Source organism: Panthera leo, chromosome A2 (genome assembly GCF_018350215.1).
Source record: "Panthera leo isolate Ple1 chromosome A2, P.leo_Ple1_pat1.1, whole genome shotgun sequence".
Taxonomy (NCBI): domain Eukaryota; kingdom Metazoa; phylum Chordata; class Mammalia; order Carnivora; family Felidae; genus Panthera; species Panthera leo.
This window is the reverse complement of record NC_056680.1, coordinates 85,297,481-85,313,873: the sequence shown is the minus strand read 5'-3', so window position 1 is coordinate 85,313,873 and position 16,393 is coordinate 85,297,481. Positions and strand designations below refer to the sequence as shown.

The 16,393-nt window shown below is 37.3% G+C and overlaps 1 protein-coding gene and 1 non-coding gene across 6 annotated transcripts in view; both read left to right on the top strand.

Moving 5' to 3' along the window:
* Positions 1–16,393, top strand: part of CACNA2D1 (calcium voltage-gated channel auxiliary subunit alpha2delta 1) — a 495,461-nt gene that overhangs the window by 378,150 nt on the left and 100,918 nt on the right. The gene's annotated exons all lie outside the window — the stretch shown is intronic.
* Positions 10,755–10,861, top strand: LOC122214632. The gene has a single exon (XR_006200012.1). It is a non-coding gene; the product is annotated as a U6 spliceosomal RNA (small nuclear RNA).

Sequence of the window (16,393 nt, the reverse complement as noted above, 5' to 3'; positions counted from 1 at the left end):
ATCCCTGGGGGGCGGGGGGGGGGTGCGAGGAAGTAGTCAGGGAAGCAGGTATAATCCCCTTGTTAACTAGAGCTCCAGGTAATTGGAGATATTTCATAGATTATATATTCCCCATAGGCAAGAACTCTGAAAACCTCTTTTTGAGACTTCTTTTCATCTGGGCCACATGTGTGTCTCCGGTGCAGTAAGGTACAACCTGGTCTTTTAGTTGCCCAGGGCTGCCGTAACTGAATACCACACCCTGGGGAGCTCACATGTATTTTCTCATGATTCTGTAGGCTGGAACTCCAAGATCAAGGTGCTGGCAGGGTCAGTGTCTCCTGATGCGTCCTTCCTTGGCTGCCAGATGGCTGCTGTATTGCTGTTTATATAGATGGTCATCCCTGTAGATGTAGCCCCGGTGTGTCCTCTTATTATTACATGGACAGCAGTCATAGTAGATTATGTCCTCATCCTAAGTCCCCTGCTTCCACACAGCCCACACTCCAGTGGGGAGAAACAAAGGGACGTGGTGGATTTTGGACAACGGCAAGTTCCCTGAAAGTGGGTGATGGGACACCAAGCAGAGCGGGTGCTGCTTCTGTTGGGGCAGAAAGAACTGGGCTCTGCGAGGAGGCAAGCTTTGGGCTGAGGCCCGAGGAGGAGGCTGTCTGAAACACTCTAAGGGAAGACCATTCTGGCCGGAGGGAACAGCCAGTGCAGAGGGCCTGAAGAGGGGAGCCCGGCTGTGCATCTGAGGGGCAGAAAGGAGCTGGTGGGATTGGAGCACGTGAGCCTGGGAGAGGCTGGAAGGTGAGGTGGGGGAGATAGGCCTGGACCCCCAGTGCCTGGAAGGGCCACAGAACAAGTTTGTATTCTAGCACAAGCAAGGTGGATGCTACAGCTTTTGAAGGGTTTTCTTGACTCTAGTTATGACTGGTGTACAGCCAGTTATTAGTGGAGTCTTTGTTGCCACACGGCTGGTGAGTGACTTAATTCTGCAATCCCATTCTGCGGATCTGCTTCCTAAGACCACTGCTAGTATCAGTTTAGATTGGGTTTCCCCACAAAGAGTCCCTGAGACAAGGATTCAAGGACAAATGGTTTATTTTAGAAAATGACTCTAGGAAATGCTTAGAGAAATGTGAAAAGCCAAAGAGAGAGAGAGAGAGAGAGAGAACTAACAAATGATGGATTTTCAAATACATTACCACTCTGAGTGATACAGTTTAATCCTCCATACAATTCTGAGAATTGGCACAGATTACATGAATCAGAGTTACCCTTCTATGGGGAAAATGTGCTGGAGTATTTATAGTTAACAATTGCTCACGAGGAACGTTAATACCCTGATGTTCCCAGGCCAACATGTACGCACGCAGAGATTGTAGAAATCTCAGCCAGTTAAATTTGGGTTGGCACGCATGGAAATACGGATGGGACACCAACAGCATCTGCCTTAGCTAGAAACTAAACAATGCTATTATTAAATATGCTTTAAAAGGATTTCTGATTAAACAGAAGAAATGGCTTTGAATGAATTTTTTTGGTGTTCACCATTTAGCTAGCAAGTAATGATTCTTTTTAAAAATTATTTTAATGTTTATTTAGAGACAGAGCATGAGCAGGGGAGGGGCAGAGAGAGGGAGACACAGAATCTGAAGCAGGCTCCAAGCTGTCAACACAGAGCCCGATGCAGGTCTCAAACCCATGAACTGCGAGATCATGACCTGAGCCTAAGTCGGAGGCTTAACCGACTGAGCTACCCAGGCAGCCCTGAATTTTTCTTAATAAAATCACTTAGATGTGATTGACATTGGGATTCTTAATGCCTGACAAGTCTTAAAGATCATTGCTTTTCTTAATAATATTATGGCTCTTAAACATGTATTGCTTTAAAGAACATTGTTAACTACTTAAAAAACATAATTGTAAGATATTTCCCTGTGGTTTCTGTGAGCCTGGTCAGCAGACTTTATTGGTTCATTGACAGTTCTTGGTAAATCCTTACTTGTGCATCCTCACTTAATGTACCTTGAATTGTGTAAGCTAAATGCCTGTTGGAAAATGGAATATGTTGCTTGTGGAAAGAACCGGGAGTGTGTTTGATCTGGAAATAATGTATCTCAATATGTCAAGTTAAAAATTATGAAAATACTCAGTTACATATTCACAAATAGGGAAGAGGAAGGACATTGGGAAATGCTCAACCCGTGCAAATTGTGAGGCAAATAATGCAGGAAGATATTTGAAAGATGAAACCATCATGATTTCCCACTCTACTTCCAGGGAAAATTATTACTGGTCTCAGCTGCTGTATATTGGCTTGTTTAGTGTAGATTAGTTAGTTAAATTTACTTTCCTTGTTTATGGCCCTCATTTGCCATAGAGATATTTTTGTCAACTGTGAATTTTTTTTACTAACTATATACTTTTGCTTAATTTTATTATTTCAGAAAAATCATGAGTACATTTTCATGATTGAAAAGTCACTCAATGTTTTTAAGTGAGCTTATTATTCCCACCATAGATGTGCCCTTCAGAAAATCAGTATGAACAAGATCTAAGGTAGATATGTGTTCATTGTTGATCTTATTTATGTATTAACCTTCAAGTAATCACAAGTCATCAGGTGGTTTTTTAAACACTGCTTATGTGGCAGGAACTGTTCTATGTGTTTTCCAAGATAACTCATTCAGTCTTCACAACTGCCTTGTGAGGTCGATACTGTTACCATCCTTAAGTTTATAGATAAAGAATCAGAGTTCTAGTAACTTTTCTAAGGGAGAAGGCAGGATTGGAGCACAGCCATCTTCATTTATGAGTCTTGAGAAGAATATAAAATATATTTACTAATTTTTTGTGAAATCTGATGTATTTATTTTATTTTTTAATATAATGTATTGTCGAAGTGGCTAATACACAGTGTGTAAAGTGTGCTCTTGGTTTTTGGGGTAGATTCTTGTGGTTCTTCGCTTGCATGCAACACCCAGTGCTCATCCCAACAGGTGCCCTCCTCAATGCCCATCACCCATTTTCCCCTCTCCCTCACCCCCCCTTCCAAAATCTATAAAGGACTTAGCAAACTCAACACCTGAAATCTGATATACTTAAATAAAACTCCAAAATATTGGAATTGTTAGAAATTCTAAGATAGAAATATGATTAGATTGTAAAAGCAAAGAGAAAACCCTTTTAAATCTGAATGTATTTTTTTTTTTTTTCTCTTTAGGAGATTAGCATTTATTTATTTATTTATTTTTTCAATATATGAAATTTATTGTCAAATTGGTTTCCATACAACACCCAGTGCTCATCCCAAAAGGTGCCCTCCTCAATACCCATCACCCACCCCCCCCTCCCTCCCACCCCCCATCAACCCTCAGTTTGTTCTCAGTGTTTAAGAGTCTCTTATGCTTTGGCTCTCTCCCACTCTAACCTCTTTTTTTTTTTTTTCCTTCCCCTCCTCCATGGGTTTCTGTTAAGTTTCTCAGGATCCACATAAGAGTGAAAACATATGGTATCTGTCTTTGTCTGTATGGCTTATTTCACTTAGCATCACACTCTCCAGTTCCATCCACGTTGCTACAAAAGGCCATATTCCGTTCTTTCTCACTGCCACGTAGTACTCCATTGTGTATATAAACCACAATTTCTTTATCCATTCATCAGTTGATGGACATTTAGGCTCTTTCCATAATTTGGCTATTGTTGAGAGTGCTGTTATAAACATTGGGGTACAAGTGCCCCTATGCATCAGTACTCCTGTATCCCTTGGGTAAATTCCTAGCAGTGCTATTGCTGAATGTATTTTTAAAGAAGACTGTTATTTATGTTCCGGTGGAGAAGTTCTTTCAGTAATTTTTTCCATATTTTGGCTTGAAAAAGCACATATGAGTTAGATTAATCTTATAATTGCAAATGAATACTTAAACACTATGTCTGGGTTATACATTTGGCCTAGGTAGTATAATTTTTTATATATTTATTTACCTCCTTTATCATGTGTCTTGCTCCTATGCTCTTATTCATGTTTATATAATATTTAACATCAACCACATTAACTTCATAATTTCAAAAATTCATCAGTTTTATTGGTTAGCATGCTATATTTGGGGTTATAAAATGCCTGAAATGGATACATTTAAAGGTAATTGATTATGATGCAACATTTTGGTAAGAGAAAAACAAACTTATGTTTTGTCCTTAACCAGGCCTTTCTCATTAAATAAAAAATTAATAATTTAATGATATGGCAATTCTAAGGAAAAAGCTCTTCAAAATCTAATATGCTGGTGTGTGTGTATGTGTGTGTGTTCACATGTGCATATACAGGTGTGCATGTATTTTCTTTCTTTTTTTTTCCTCTGAAACTAAATGTCTAGGAAAGAAACAATGTCACTTTTAGTGTTTATAACTTCAGGGAGGCATTATAATAAGGTGCTGAGAAAACCTGGTAGTGATTGTGCAGTAAATTTTGACAATAATTTTTCCACAACCCTCACGCAGTTTTCTTCATCCTCATACCAAAGATCACGTGAGTCATCCAGAGTGTTAGGATGCAATCGATAGGAACACTTGACAAAATTGCTTAGACCCACCGTACAGAAAAACAGCCTCTCATTTTTAGGTTTATATTTCTAAGTCTCTTAATATTTTGTAAAGAACAGTAATTGTTATGCTTAAGTCATGCACGTGTAAGATGTCAGAACTACATCCCAAATGTCATGTCCTAGGGAGTTCTTTGTTATCTCCAGGGCGATTTTGTTGTCTCCAGGGCATTGTTGGTTGCAGAAAGGAAGCCTGCTGTTGGGCAAAGCTTATGCAGGCATCACAGGACTGTTTTCCTACTAATCTGGTTACATGCTTTGATGGAAGAAAGTGGTAGATGATAGGAGCAACAATTCAATCACAGCATGTTCTGATTTACAGACATCATTTCAACTGTTGACACAATGAGGGGAGTTTGTTTATGAAACCGAGGGAGTTTGACATTTCAAGAGTAAAATACTGCAAGCCAGTGGAAGATGACAAGGAAATGTGTGCTGATTATGAACAGTGTGTGAAAAGTTAACAACGGAAGAAAATGGCCATGCGTTTCAATAAGATCACATCTTGTTGCTTAAGAATTAGATGCAAATGTTCTGGTGACATTAAGCATTTTTCAGTCTCTTTTTTTCTTGGAAGTTTTTCTAATATGTGGTCATTATAAAGTGCAGTCTTTGGGGGGGCCTGTGTGGCTCAGTAGATTAAGCGTCTGACTTCAGCTCAGGTTCGTGAGTTCAAGCCCTGTGTCAGGCTCTGTGCTGACAACTCAGAGCCTGGAGTTTGCTTTGGATTCTGTGTCTGCCTCTCTCTCTCTGCCCCTTCTCCATTCATGCTCTGTCACTCTCTCTTTCAAAAATAATTAAATATTTTTAAAAAATTAAAAAGTGTAGCCTTTAATACTCATGAAAAAGAAATAATCAAAATACGCTTCCTTATAGTATCTCTGATATTGAAGTAAGCTCTGCGCTTTGTCTGGATAGTAGGCACTAAACAGCGATTCTGGAAATGACAGTGTCCAAATGCAAGTGCAGAATGAGGACTAAGGAGCCACAGTCATCATAGCAGGAGGCTGGACAGGGATGATCACAGCGTCATGCTGGTGGCATTAGCAAGACTCTCTGGTTAAGTGATCTGCTTCCCACTCTCCACAGATGACTCTGCCTCTTAGATGGCGCTGGTAGAATTGTATAGAAATGATGTACCACCTTTGAGGCTGACTCATTAGCTTGCAAATAGGATAAAATTTCAGGTACTTCCCAGTTTTTGACTTGACAGTCTAACACCAACTAATGTCACACAAGAGGTTTGTTTAAATACGAGATTGCACTGTATCTTCAAGAAAGACATGGCTTGGATTGTTTTAAATTTGAGTTTTCCTTCTAAAATATGCCTCGTGTGTTCCTAGACAAGGGCATGGTTTTCGTAGCTTAGAACTTTGCTACTCTGCCTGTAATAATGAGCACATTTGTAAGTTGTTGCACTACTTAAATTTAAAAGTGAGTTTTTTCATCCTTACAAAACAGGCCCTCTTTTTGCCAGAGCACAAATAAAGTGACAGATAATTGGTGTGCCAGTGCATTTTTGTGAGCCATGAAGTCTAGAACAGAAATTTCATTTCATGTCTTATAAAATAGTCATCATCTAGATTTCAAGATTTTTATGTCGATTCAGCTCTCTTTTATGTCAATGACCAAGAATTTTGTAGCTTTATGCCCTTGCCACGTAAGGAGGGGCCCATGACTGAAAAGCAGAGCAGCCCCTGACAGCTGGTTAGAAATGTGGACTCTCAGGCACCACACTTCAGGGTCAGAATGTTCATTTAGCAAAGCCTGTCCAGTGAGTCCTAGGCCATGAGGAAATCAGGAAGTCAAGGTACTGGAGGGAGGTACATTTAACAAAGTCCAACAGGCATCTGTCTGGAGCTTGTTGTAACTTATAATGCTTATTGCTGATTTAGATTTTAAGATCTTGGTTAATTCACAGCATTATTAGTACTATGGATGTTTATGAATATTTTTATATTGTAGCCATTTGCTTTATGGAGGGGAGTATTAAGACAGGATGAGTAGAGTTAGATTTATTAAAAGAACCCTAGTTCTCTCTTTTTATATGCTATTTTTTTTAAGGTAAAGATGGGTGCTTTATAAACTTAACTCTATTTAAAAGATACATAAAGAAATTATGGAAGACTGTTTGAGAAGACTATCAAATAAAGGACAAATTTAGAGTTTATAATAACAGGGCACGTAATGAAGGTTATTTAGTTTAAAAAAAAAAAAGATTGCCAGAGGATAAATTAATTGCTTTGCATGTATAAGGAAAGTTTATAAGAAGGTGTTGACAAGCATTATAAATATTTTTTCCATTAATTACATGGTGCACTAAAGACAGTTTTTGGTACTTAGAAATTAGTTTCATTTGCAGTTTTAGAAATGACAGTGTGATACTTAAGGTGAGGCTGAAGGAGAACTTTTCTTTTGAACTAATTTATTGTTTTTAATAATATAAAAGTTACAACTTATTTTCTGGGACTTGAAGGACTAGGAAATGAGTCCATGCGCCATAGGCATGTAAGGACTTGGTAAGATTATTCAGAATCCAAGTATTCATTTAATCATGACAATAGGTCAAGAGAGTGACTAGGGCTGACCTGAGCTGTAACTTTAGCCAAATTGCTCACAGTTATTTAAGCTCTCGTATTTGTTCCTAATTACTTAGTAGGCATAAATTCAGCAGAAATCAAAATATAAATTGATATTACATTACAGTACTGACTTGTAGAATGCATCGACTTTAACCTTAATTTGTGAATAGCAGAATCCCCTTTCAGCACATTGCTAAGGTTCTAGAAAACATTTTGAGAATCTTGATGTCTATGGTAGAACTTGAAAACATGAACTAGACATGAAAGTCTTTTTGTCATTTGTTCCATTGAAAAGGACTTTGGCATAAAGTGACTGTTTGCATATTAAATTCTCTTATAAATATCAAATACTATTATTTGCCTTTTTCCATAATTAATTCCTCTTTCTAACATTTTGTCCAAAGATTATACACTTTGAAAATGTAGTATCCCAAAATTTTTTTCATTCCTCATGTTCTCTCTCCTTTTGAACCTGATGCTCTGTTGGTAGGTATCTTCTTTATTTACTTTTTTTCATTAGTTTATACCCTAATCATGCTCAAGTTTTTCAAATATTTGTTATATTGAAATATATTTTATTTTGTTTTTTTTAATTTTTTTTTTTTTTTAACGTTTATTTATTTTTGAGACAGAGAGAGACAGAGCATGAATGGGGGAGGGTCAGAGAGAGGGAGACACAGAATCTGAAACAGGCTCCAGGCTCTGAGCTGTCAGCACAGAGCCCGACGCGGGGCTAGAACTCACGGACTGCGAGATCATGACCTGAGCCGAAGTCGGCCGTTTAACCGACTGAGCCACCCAGGCGCCCCTGAAATATATTTTAAAATATATGTATATTTATATGTTTGATTTCAGTGGAACAGAGTTAGGTTGAATATAATTTCTTCAAGTCATGCTGGTAACTATTTGTTGGTTCCAAATGCTGTTTCCTGTTTAAAAGAACTTGGTGGTGATGTTACTAACCTTACTTAAAAAAAATAGATCTCTTCTTTCTGTTAAGTGCATATCTTATTGGTATGCACAGATTAGAAATTGCTTCTGATTTACCCTGAGTCTTGATGCTTCTGAGTCTAGATAGATGCATGCTTCTTTTCATTCAAGTGCTTCCGTAATAGAGTGGACCTCCTTGACTACCAAATCTCCAGTGTCATTCCAGGTTTGGTTATACTATCTCTTTAATCATTGTCAGTCACTTGACTTCACTTTCTTTTTCTTCGTAGCATTTTTCTCCACCTGATACATATATATATGTTTGTTGTTTATTTTCTATACCCCTGCACTCCCACCTCCCCACCAATGGATGCTTTTTTTTTTTTTTTTTTTTTTTGACTATAGAGACACTGTCTGTTTTACTGAAATGTTACTGTACATAGAAAAATGCAGAGGCGCCTGGGTGGCTCAGTTGGTTGAGTGTCCGATTTCAGCTCAGATCATGATCTCATAGCTCGTGAGTTCAAGCCCCGTGTCGGGCTCTGTGCTGACAGCTTGGAGCCTGGAGCCTGCTTCGGATTCTGTGTCTCCTTCTCTCTCTGCCCTTAACCCACTCTCATTCTGTCTCTGTCTCTCTCAAAAATAAGCATTAAAAATTTTTTTTTGAAGAAGAAAAAAACGCACCTGCTTCGGATTCTGTGTCTCCTTCTCTCTCTGCCCTTAACCCACTCGCATTCTGTCTCTGTCTCTCTCAAAAATAAGCATTAAAAAATTTTTTTTGAAAAAGAAAAAAGTGCAAGGCACATAGTGGTGCTTTTTCAATTGAGTCTATTTCTTGGTTAGTCATAACAGTGGAGGGGGGAGTCTTACATAGTTGTCAGAATTTTATAATAAATTTCAATCACTGATTAAATAGGTTTGTGTTCTTAAGTGATTAGAGTCATCCTTACTTATTTTATCTGACTCTAGCATCTCTTCTCTGTAAATACTTTAGATATGTATATCATTCTCTGAGTTTTTCAGGCAAATCCAGCCAAACTCACAATTGATCTTTTTTTCAACTAGGAAAGATGTTCCAAGTAATCAGCTTCAGGTACCATACAAACATTTAGCATATTGGTCAACTCTGCATCATAATGTTGGTAAAGAGGAAAAAATCAGAGTAGATATGATCATTTTGTCATTTCATTAAAGTTTCATCCTTGGGAGCTGGCTTTCAAATTTCCACAGGGCTATGAAAAAAACTTGTGATAGAAATAATACTGATATGCTTGTTACATCTTAAGACTGATAATGAGAAAGTTGCCCATATTTCTAGCTGGACAAGTGCTGTGGAATCAGGATTGCACAGTGGTTGACAAAATGATGGTTGAGAAAGAAAACATTAATATCAAGTAGAGATGAGCCAGGGAGCTAAATACAAATACTCTCAATTTTTTGAAACTCCAAATGCATATAACTAGAGCTGTTTAAGGGTTTTGTATATGATAATATGAATAGAATATATTAAAAATGATACTGGGGCTTATTCAGAAATTCACTCAATATTTCAACAAAAAGTCAACAGACTGAATTTTTAGCACATCGTGATTCACGTTAATTGAAATATTTGTTTAAAAGTAAAAATGCTTATCAAAAGTTTAGATGGCCCATGTTTTATAATTATAGGCAAACATAAATTTTGTGTCAATAATGTCAATATCTTCACTATTTTATTAATGTGACTTTCTTTGGACATTTACAGAATTCATTACTCCTTTTATTCTTCTAATAGTTAAAACGATCTTATCTAAATGATAAGATTTTAGAAATTGGGGGCCTTTCCAGTTGATGTGCTAAAGCTCCCCCCTCCAGAAAGAAGGAATTTATAGCTCCAAGGAGATAATTGAAACAGCTGTCTATGGACATTGATACTTTGTAGAGGCAGGACTTGGATTAGACCTGACTTTGTTAAATTGGATTGAAAAGTAGAACTTTTTTTAATCAATTTTTTTTATCCAACAGGCCAAGGAAACCATAAACCAGCAGCCAGTGTTGGGCAACAACCATGTCATTTTGAGGACTAGAGTGTTGAAGTTCCATAGTGCTATTAACAAAGATATTTATAGCATCTCTAACTTGCAAGGGTGACCTCCCCTTCTGGTTTTCCCTGGACAGGGATTAATAATAGAAATTAGAATCCTATTCACAATGTTTGCAAAAATCATGAATTACCTAGAAATACTTTGAATAATATATGTTGGATCTGCACTGTAGAAAAGAGAAAAGAATATGAGGTATAAGTAGAAGAGTTGAAATGGATATACAGAAATGAATATGGAATAATAACTTCTTGAAATGAAAAGGTGACTCACGTGAAAATGTCAGTTTTTCCAGAATTTATTGGTAAATGCAATTTTAATTATATTAAAAAAAAAAAGGTTCCAAAGTTCAACCGGAAGTGTGGAAAAAGTAGCATGACAGGATATGGCCGCTTACTTTTTTTGGTATCAGTTGGAAATGATGAGACACCATAGAGAAAAGTGTGTCAGATTGTTTGGGTTTGAAGTAGGACTCTGACTCTTGGTTGCTATGTGATTTGGGGCACTTTGCTTTACACTGTCAGACTCATTTCATCAATTGTATAATGGAAACTATTAAAAAAGTAAAACCAATATTCACTTTGGAAGCACATATACTAAAATTGGAAAAATAAAGAGAAGACTAGCATGGCCCCTGCACAAACATGACACGCAAATTCGTGAAGCATTGCGTATTTTTAAATCTTCAAAACTAAAACTAAAACCGTAAGCTTGGTGAAGATTAAATGAATCAATGCATGTAAAGTGTTTAGCCTGGCACTGTTGTGATTCTCAATATATGTTAGCTGATATTTTTATTATTATTATTAATAGTAAATCGGTGAAATAATAGAAATAGTAAAGGAATAAAAAATGTTCTAGAAATATATTCTAAATCTTTGTTTATTATAAATAAAAATAAGACAACTCACAAGATTATATGAAAATTGATGTATGAGAAAAAGTTTTACATCATTAGCCATCAAGAAAATTCAAGTAATTAAAAGATTGAAATAATCTTTGTACTTAGGATTTAGCAAATAAAAATGTTACGTATTCATGAAAGTGGAGTGAGACTGTTACAAATATATTATAAATTGGCACACAATTTCTGGAAGTTAATTTGGCAGTAGCTAAAAAACTTGAAAAATCATTCTTGACTGATTATGTACATATGTGTATGGATAAATGTTATCAGCTGTTTCTCTGACTTTTAGGATAACCATTTTGTTGCCTTATAATATTTCCCATTTTTAAATTTCCTGTAAAAATAAGAAAATGAAAATATTTATAATAGGAATAAAACTTAACCAAGATTTTAAAGATCACATCCTCTGTTCACTTTGCTTTTATTTTCCTGCATCGCCATCTTGTGTCCAAAGTGTGGATAGCTTCTCATATCATAATTGTAAAGACTTGACACACAAAATTATAGTTTATTTAATTTAGATGATTTATCGAAATAAATAATCCTGCATAATATAATTTGTTACATAAATTATTTATTATATTTAGATTATGTAAATAAGTTCACTTGTATTTTGTAATTTCAAGAATTACCCATATTTCAAAGCAGGCAGGTCTGGATTTGAGGTGGGTGTTTTTTGTTGTTGTTTACCTATTTATTTATTTTGAGAGAGAGAATGAGAGAATGAGCACAAGTGGGGTGAGGGCAGAGAGAGAGAGAGAGAGAGAGAGAGAGAGAGAGAGAGAGAATCCCAAGCAGGCTCCATGGTCATTGTGGAGCCTGATGAGGAGCTTGAACCCATGACTGTGAGGTCATAACCTGAGCTGAAATCAGGACTTAGACGCTTACCCTACTAAGTCACCGAGGCACCCCTAATTTTTACTATTTCTAGAGGAAAACTACTTGAGCCTGCTAACCATTTCAAAGGTAGACCTGGTGCCCTGTGAAGCTGTGTTTGAACACCCCATGAGGGTGCCATTTGTAGACAAATTTGCTTTCCAAGGACTTGATGCTACTTCGACTTATGGTGTGTATCACGGCAGTGCCAACATTTCATCATCTTTATCCAAGGTGAATTCAATGAACAGAGCTCTGTCTGTCCGAAGTATTTTGTGAAATGATTTCTTACTTAGCAGAGTACGTGAGAACAAAAATACTGTCTTTATAAAACCAGGAGTTTAAATTCATTTGAGAGGTTAGTGATTTATTTTGGCTCTGAAAGTATCTTTTAATATGATGGGTGTATTTGACTGTGATATTTAACAGAAAGGTTCTTTGGAAGCATTGAAATTTATTGTTGATGGTTATCTCAGAGGCTATTTCAGACATTAAGTTAGTGTTTGAAGGATACCTGTATCGTCCTGTTAGTGAACTTTATTTAAAACTCACCAAAGCTGATATTATTCATCATTAATCTAGGGTCTGTTCTGATTTGAGAATTGAGCATACTAATGTTTATAGTAAAATTATTTTTTTAAAAGATAGAGTTGCACTTGACTTAACATCTACTTTGTGTCAGGCTCCAAGATAGATGTTTTACGTACATCTTCATTTGGGTATTTGAATAGTGTCTATTTGAACAGAATACTTATATTTAGGAATATACAAGTTTAAGAACATATTGTAGAGCTAAAATATAATTTCTGCATTTAGAAATCTATAACTTGGATTTTTTTAATATTTATTTTTGAGAGAGAATGCAAGCGGGGGAGGGGCAGAATGAGGGAGGCAGAGGACCCAAAGTCGGCTCCACGCTGACAGCAGAAAGTCTGATGTGGGGCTCGAACTCACAGACCACGAGATCATGACCTGAGCTGAAGTTGGCCACTTAACTGACTGAGCCACCCAGGCACTCCTATAACTTGATTTTGGTCAACATTTCACACTGTCTTCTTTTTTTTTTTTTAATTTTTTTTTAACGTTTATTTATTTTTGAGACAGAGAGAGACAGAGCATGAACAGGGGAGGGGCAGAGAGAGAGGGAGACACAGAATCTGAAACAGGCTCCAGGCTCTGAGCTGTCAGCACAAAGCCCGACGCGGGGCTCAAACTCACAGACCGTGAGATCATGACCTGAGCCGAAGTCGGACGCTTAACCGACCAAGCCACCCAGGCGCCCCCACACTGTCTTCTAATGGAACTCCATTCATATACTCATTAGATATTTATAGCATACTATTATATGCCAAGTGCTAAGGTTGCAATGGTGGGATGGCTGTTTTCTTTGTGTGGACTTCTAATCCAAAGGAGACATCTATCAGGATACCATACAAAGAAATAGGAAATTTTAATTGTGTTGTATTCTGTAAAGAAGAGATCCATCTAGGCCTAGGAGAGGTTACAGTGGGATGGTTGGATCTAGTCAGGGAAGGTCAGGAAAGCCCTTTGTAAAGAACAACTGTTGAGGTAAGGACAACAACCAAGTGAGGAAGAGAAGTGTTGCAGGTAGGCAGAGGAACAGGTGATAGGGAAGGAGGAGAGGAAAGAATGTTCATTTGCTGGAGCAGGGATACAAAGTCCCACTTGATTTAAACCCCACATGCTTACTCTGACCCACACTTCTTTCTCTCTCTGCCTGCTAGCAGTGATTTTCTCAGCAGTTCTAATAAGGGATCTGCTCAGCTGAATTTTCTGGGATCAGGAAAGGAATCAGTGTGTTAGTTTGGATTTCTGACTCTGTAGGATTAAGTATACATTTTTTTTTAAAAGCATTTTCTTAGTAGATGACAAAAACTGGCCTCCTTAAATCAATTTTTGTTCACAGTATACAATTTCGAAGCTTTGTAATACTATATTAGTGAACTTTGCCCTAAGGTTTTTAATATATGTATGATTCATGTATTAAATATGTGGTTTATAAATTGACGTCTAGGCACATGTTACCAAAGACTGCAGTTTCAGCTTGTGAAAATAAACCTGTTCTTTTTGTCTACTCTAAAAGCGGACGAGTGTAAGGTGTCTGTGAAATATACACCTGCCTAATTTAGAACTTTTAAACTTTCTCATCCCTTTCCTAGGAGGGTAAGATTCGCTCTGGGGACTTACACTTTGTAAGCTATTCGTTTCTCTGCATTATTTATGAATTTTATTATGAGTATAATCAGAGAATTTCTGTTACATACCACTGAATTTGTATTTAATGAATTGAATTTACATTTAATCAGTTTGTTAAAGTGACTTAATGAGATGCTTCATTCTTATGTGTTAAAAGCAGGTCAAGGCCAACCAAAAGACTCAGGGCAATACATTATTTAGTGTTCATTTTCTGCATAACTTCTAATTTTATCATGATTCATCGTTTAAATCAGTTAATAACATCTCCTATAACCATTTCTAATAATTCTCTAAAGTCAGATATTTTACTGTTGATGTACTAGCAAACTTTTTTTAAACGTTCTAACATGGGAATTCTCACATTCTTTTGTTTTCAAAATAGAATGTGTAAGATAAGATTGTGTCAAGTTATCAAAGAATGGAATGAAAGAGGCAGTGGAATTTAGATCTGAAGATACTAAGTTTTCAACATTTGATTTTATGGAAAAAGCAAAAAATATGTATTGGGGCTTTTTCTTCATATATATGATGTACCTGAAAGTAGTGTTCAAATAAAAATGAGAAAGAACTCAAATTAATTATCTTTGCAGGACATTTTCCTTCTTGTTTTATCTGTACTCTCTCCAAACCTTCCATCTCCTCCCTTTATCTTTTTATTTGTTTTATGTTCATTTATTTCTGAGAGGGGGGAGAGAGAGAGAGGGAGACAGAGAGAGACAGAGAGAGAGAGCGAGCATCAACCGGTGAGAGGGGGGTACTGAGGGAGAGGGAGACACAGAATCCGAAGCAGGCTCCAGGCTCAAAGCTGTCAGCGCGGAGCCCAGCTTGGGGCTGGAACTCAAGAAATGTAAGATCGTGACCTAAGCTGAAGTCTGACATTTTTTTTTTCAATATATGAAATTTATTGTCAAATTGGTTTCCATACAACACCCAGTGCTCATCCCAAAAGGTGCCCTCCTCAATACCCATCACCCACCCTCTCCTCCCTCCCACCCCCCATCAACCCTCAGTTTGTTCTCAGTGTTTAAGAGTCTCTTATGCTTTGGCTCTCTCCCACTCTAACCTCTTTTTTTTTTTTTTTTCCCTTCCCCTCTTCCATGGGTTTCTGTTAAGTTTCTCAGGATCCACATAAGAGTGAAAACATATGGTATCTGTCTTTGTCTGTATGGCTTATTTCACTTAGCATCACACTCTCCAGTTCCATCCACGTTGCTACAAAGGGCCATATTTCGTTCTTTCTCATTGCCATGTAGTACTCCATTGTGTATATAAACCACAATTTCTTTATCCATTCATCAGTTGATGGACATTTAGGCTCTTTCCATAATTTGGCTATTGTTGAGAGTGCTGCTATAAACATTGGGGTACAAGTGCCCCTATGCATCAGTACTCCTGTATCCCTTGGGTAAATTCCTAGCAGTGCTATTGCTGGGTCATAGGGTAGGTTTATTTTTAATTTTCTGAGGAACCTCTACACTGCTTTCCAGAGTGGCTGCACCAATTTGCATTCCCACCAACAGTGCAAGAGGGTTCCCGTTTCTCCACATCCTCGCCAGCATCTATAGTCTCCTGGTTTGTTCATTTTGGCCACTCTGACTGGCATGAGGTGATATCTGAGTGTGGTTTTGATTTGTATTTCCCTGATGAGGAGCGACGTTGAGCATCTTTTCATGTGCCTGTTGACCATCCGGATGTCTTCTTTAGAGAAGTGTCTATTCATGTTTTCTGCCCATTTCTTCACTGGGTTATTTGTTTTTCGGGTGTGGAGTTTGGTGAGCTCTTTATAGATTTTGGATACTAGCCCTTTGTCCGATATGTCATTTGCAAATATCTTTTCCCATTCCGTTGGTTGCCTTTTAGTTTTGTTGGTTGTTTCCTTTGCTGTGCAGAAGCTTTTTATCTTCATAAGGTCCCAGTAATTCATTTTTGCTTTTAACTCCCTTGCCTTTGGGGATGTGTCGAGTAAGAGATTGCTACGGCTGAGGTCAGAGAGGTCTTTTCCTGCTTTCTCCTCTAAGGTTTTGATGGTTTCCTGTCTCACATTCAGGTCCTTTATCCATTTTGAGTTTATTTTTGTGAATGGTGTGAGAAAGTGGTCTAGTTTCAACCTTCTGCATGTTGCTGTCCAGTTCTCCCAGCACCATTTGTTAAAGAGACTGTCTTTTTTCCATTGGATGTTCTTTCCTGTTTTGTCAAAGATGAGTTGGCCAT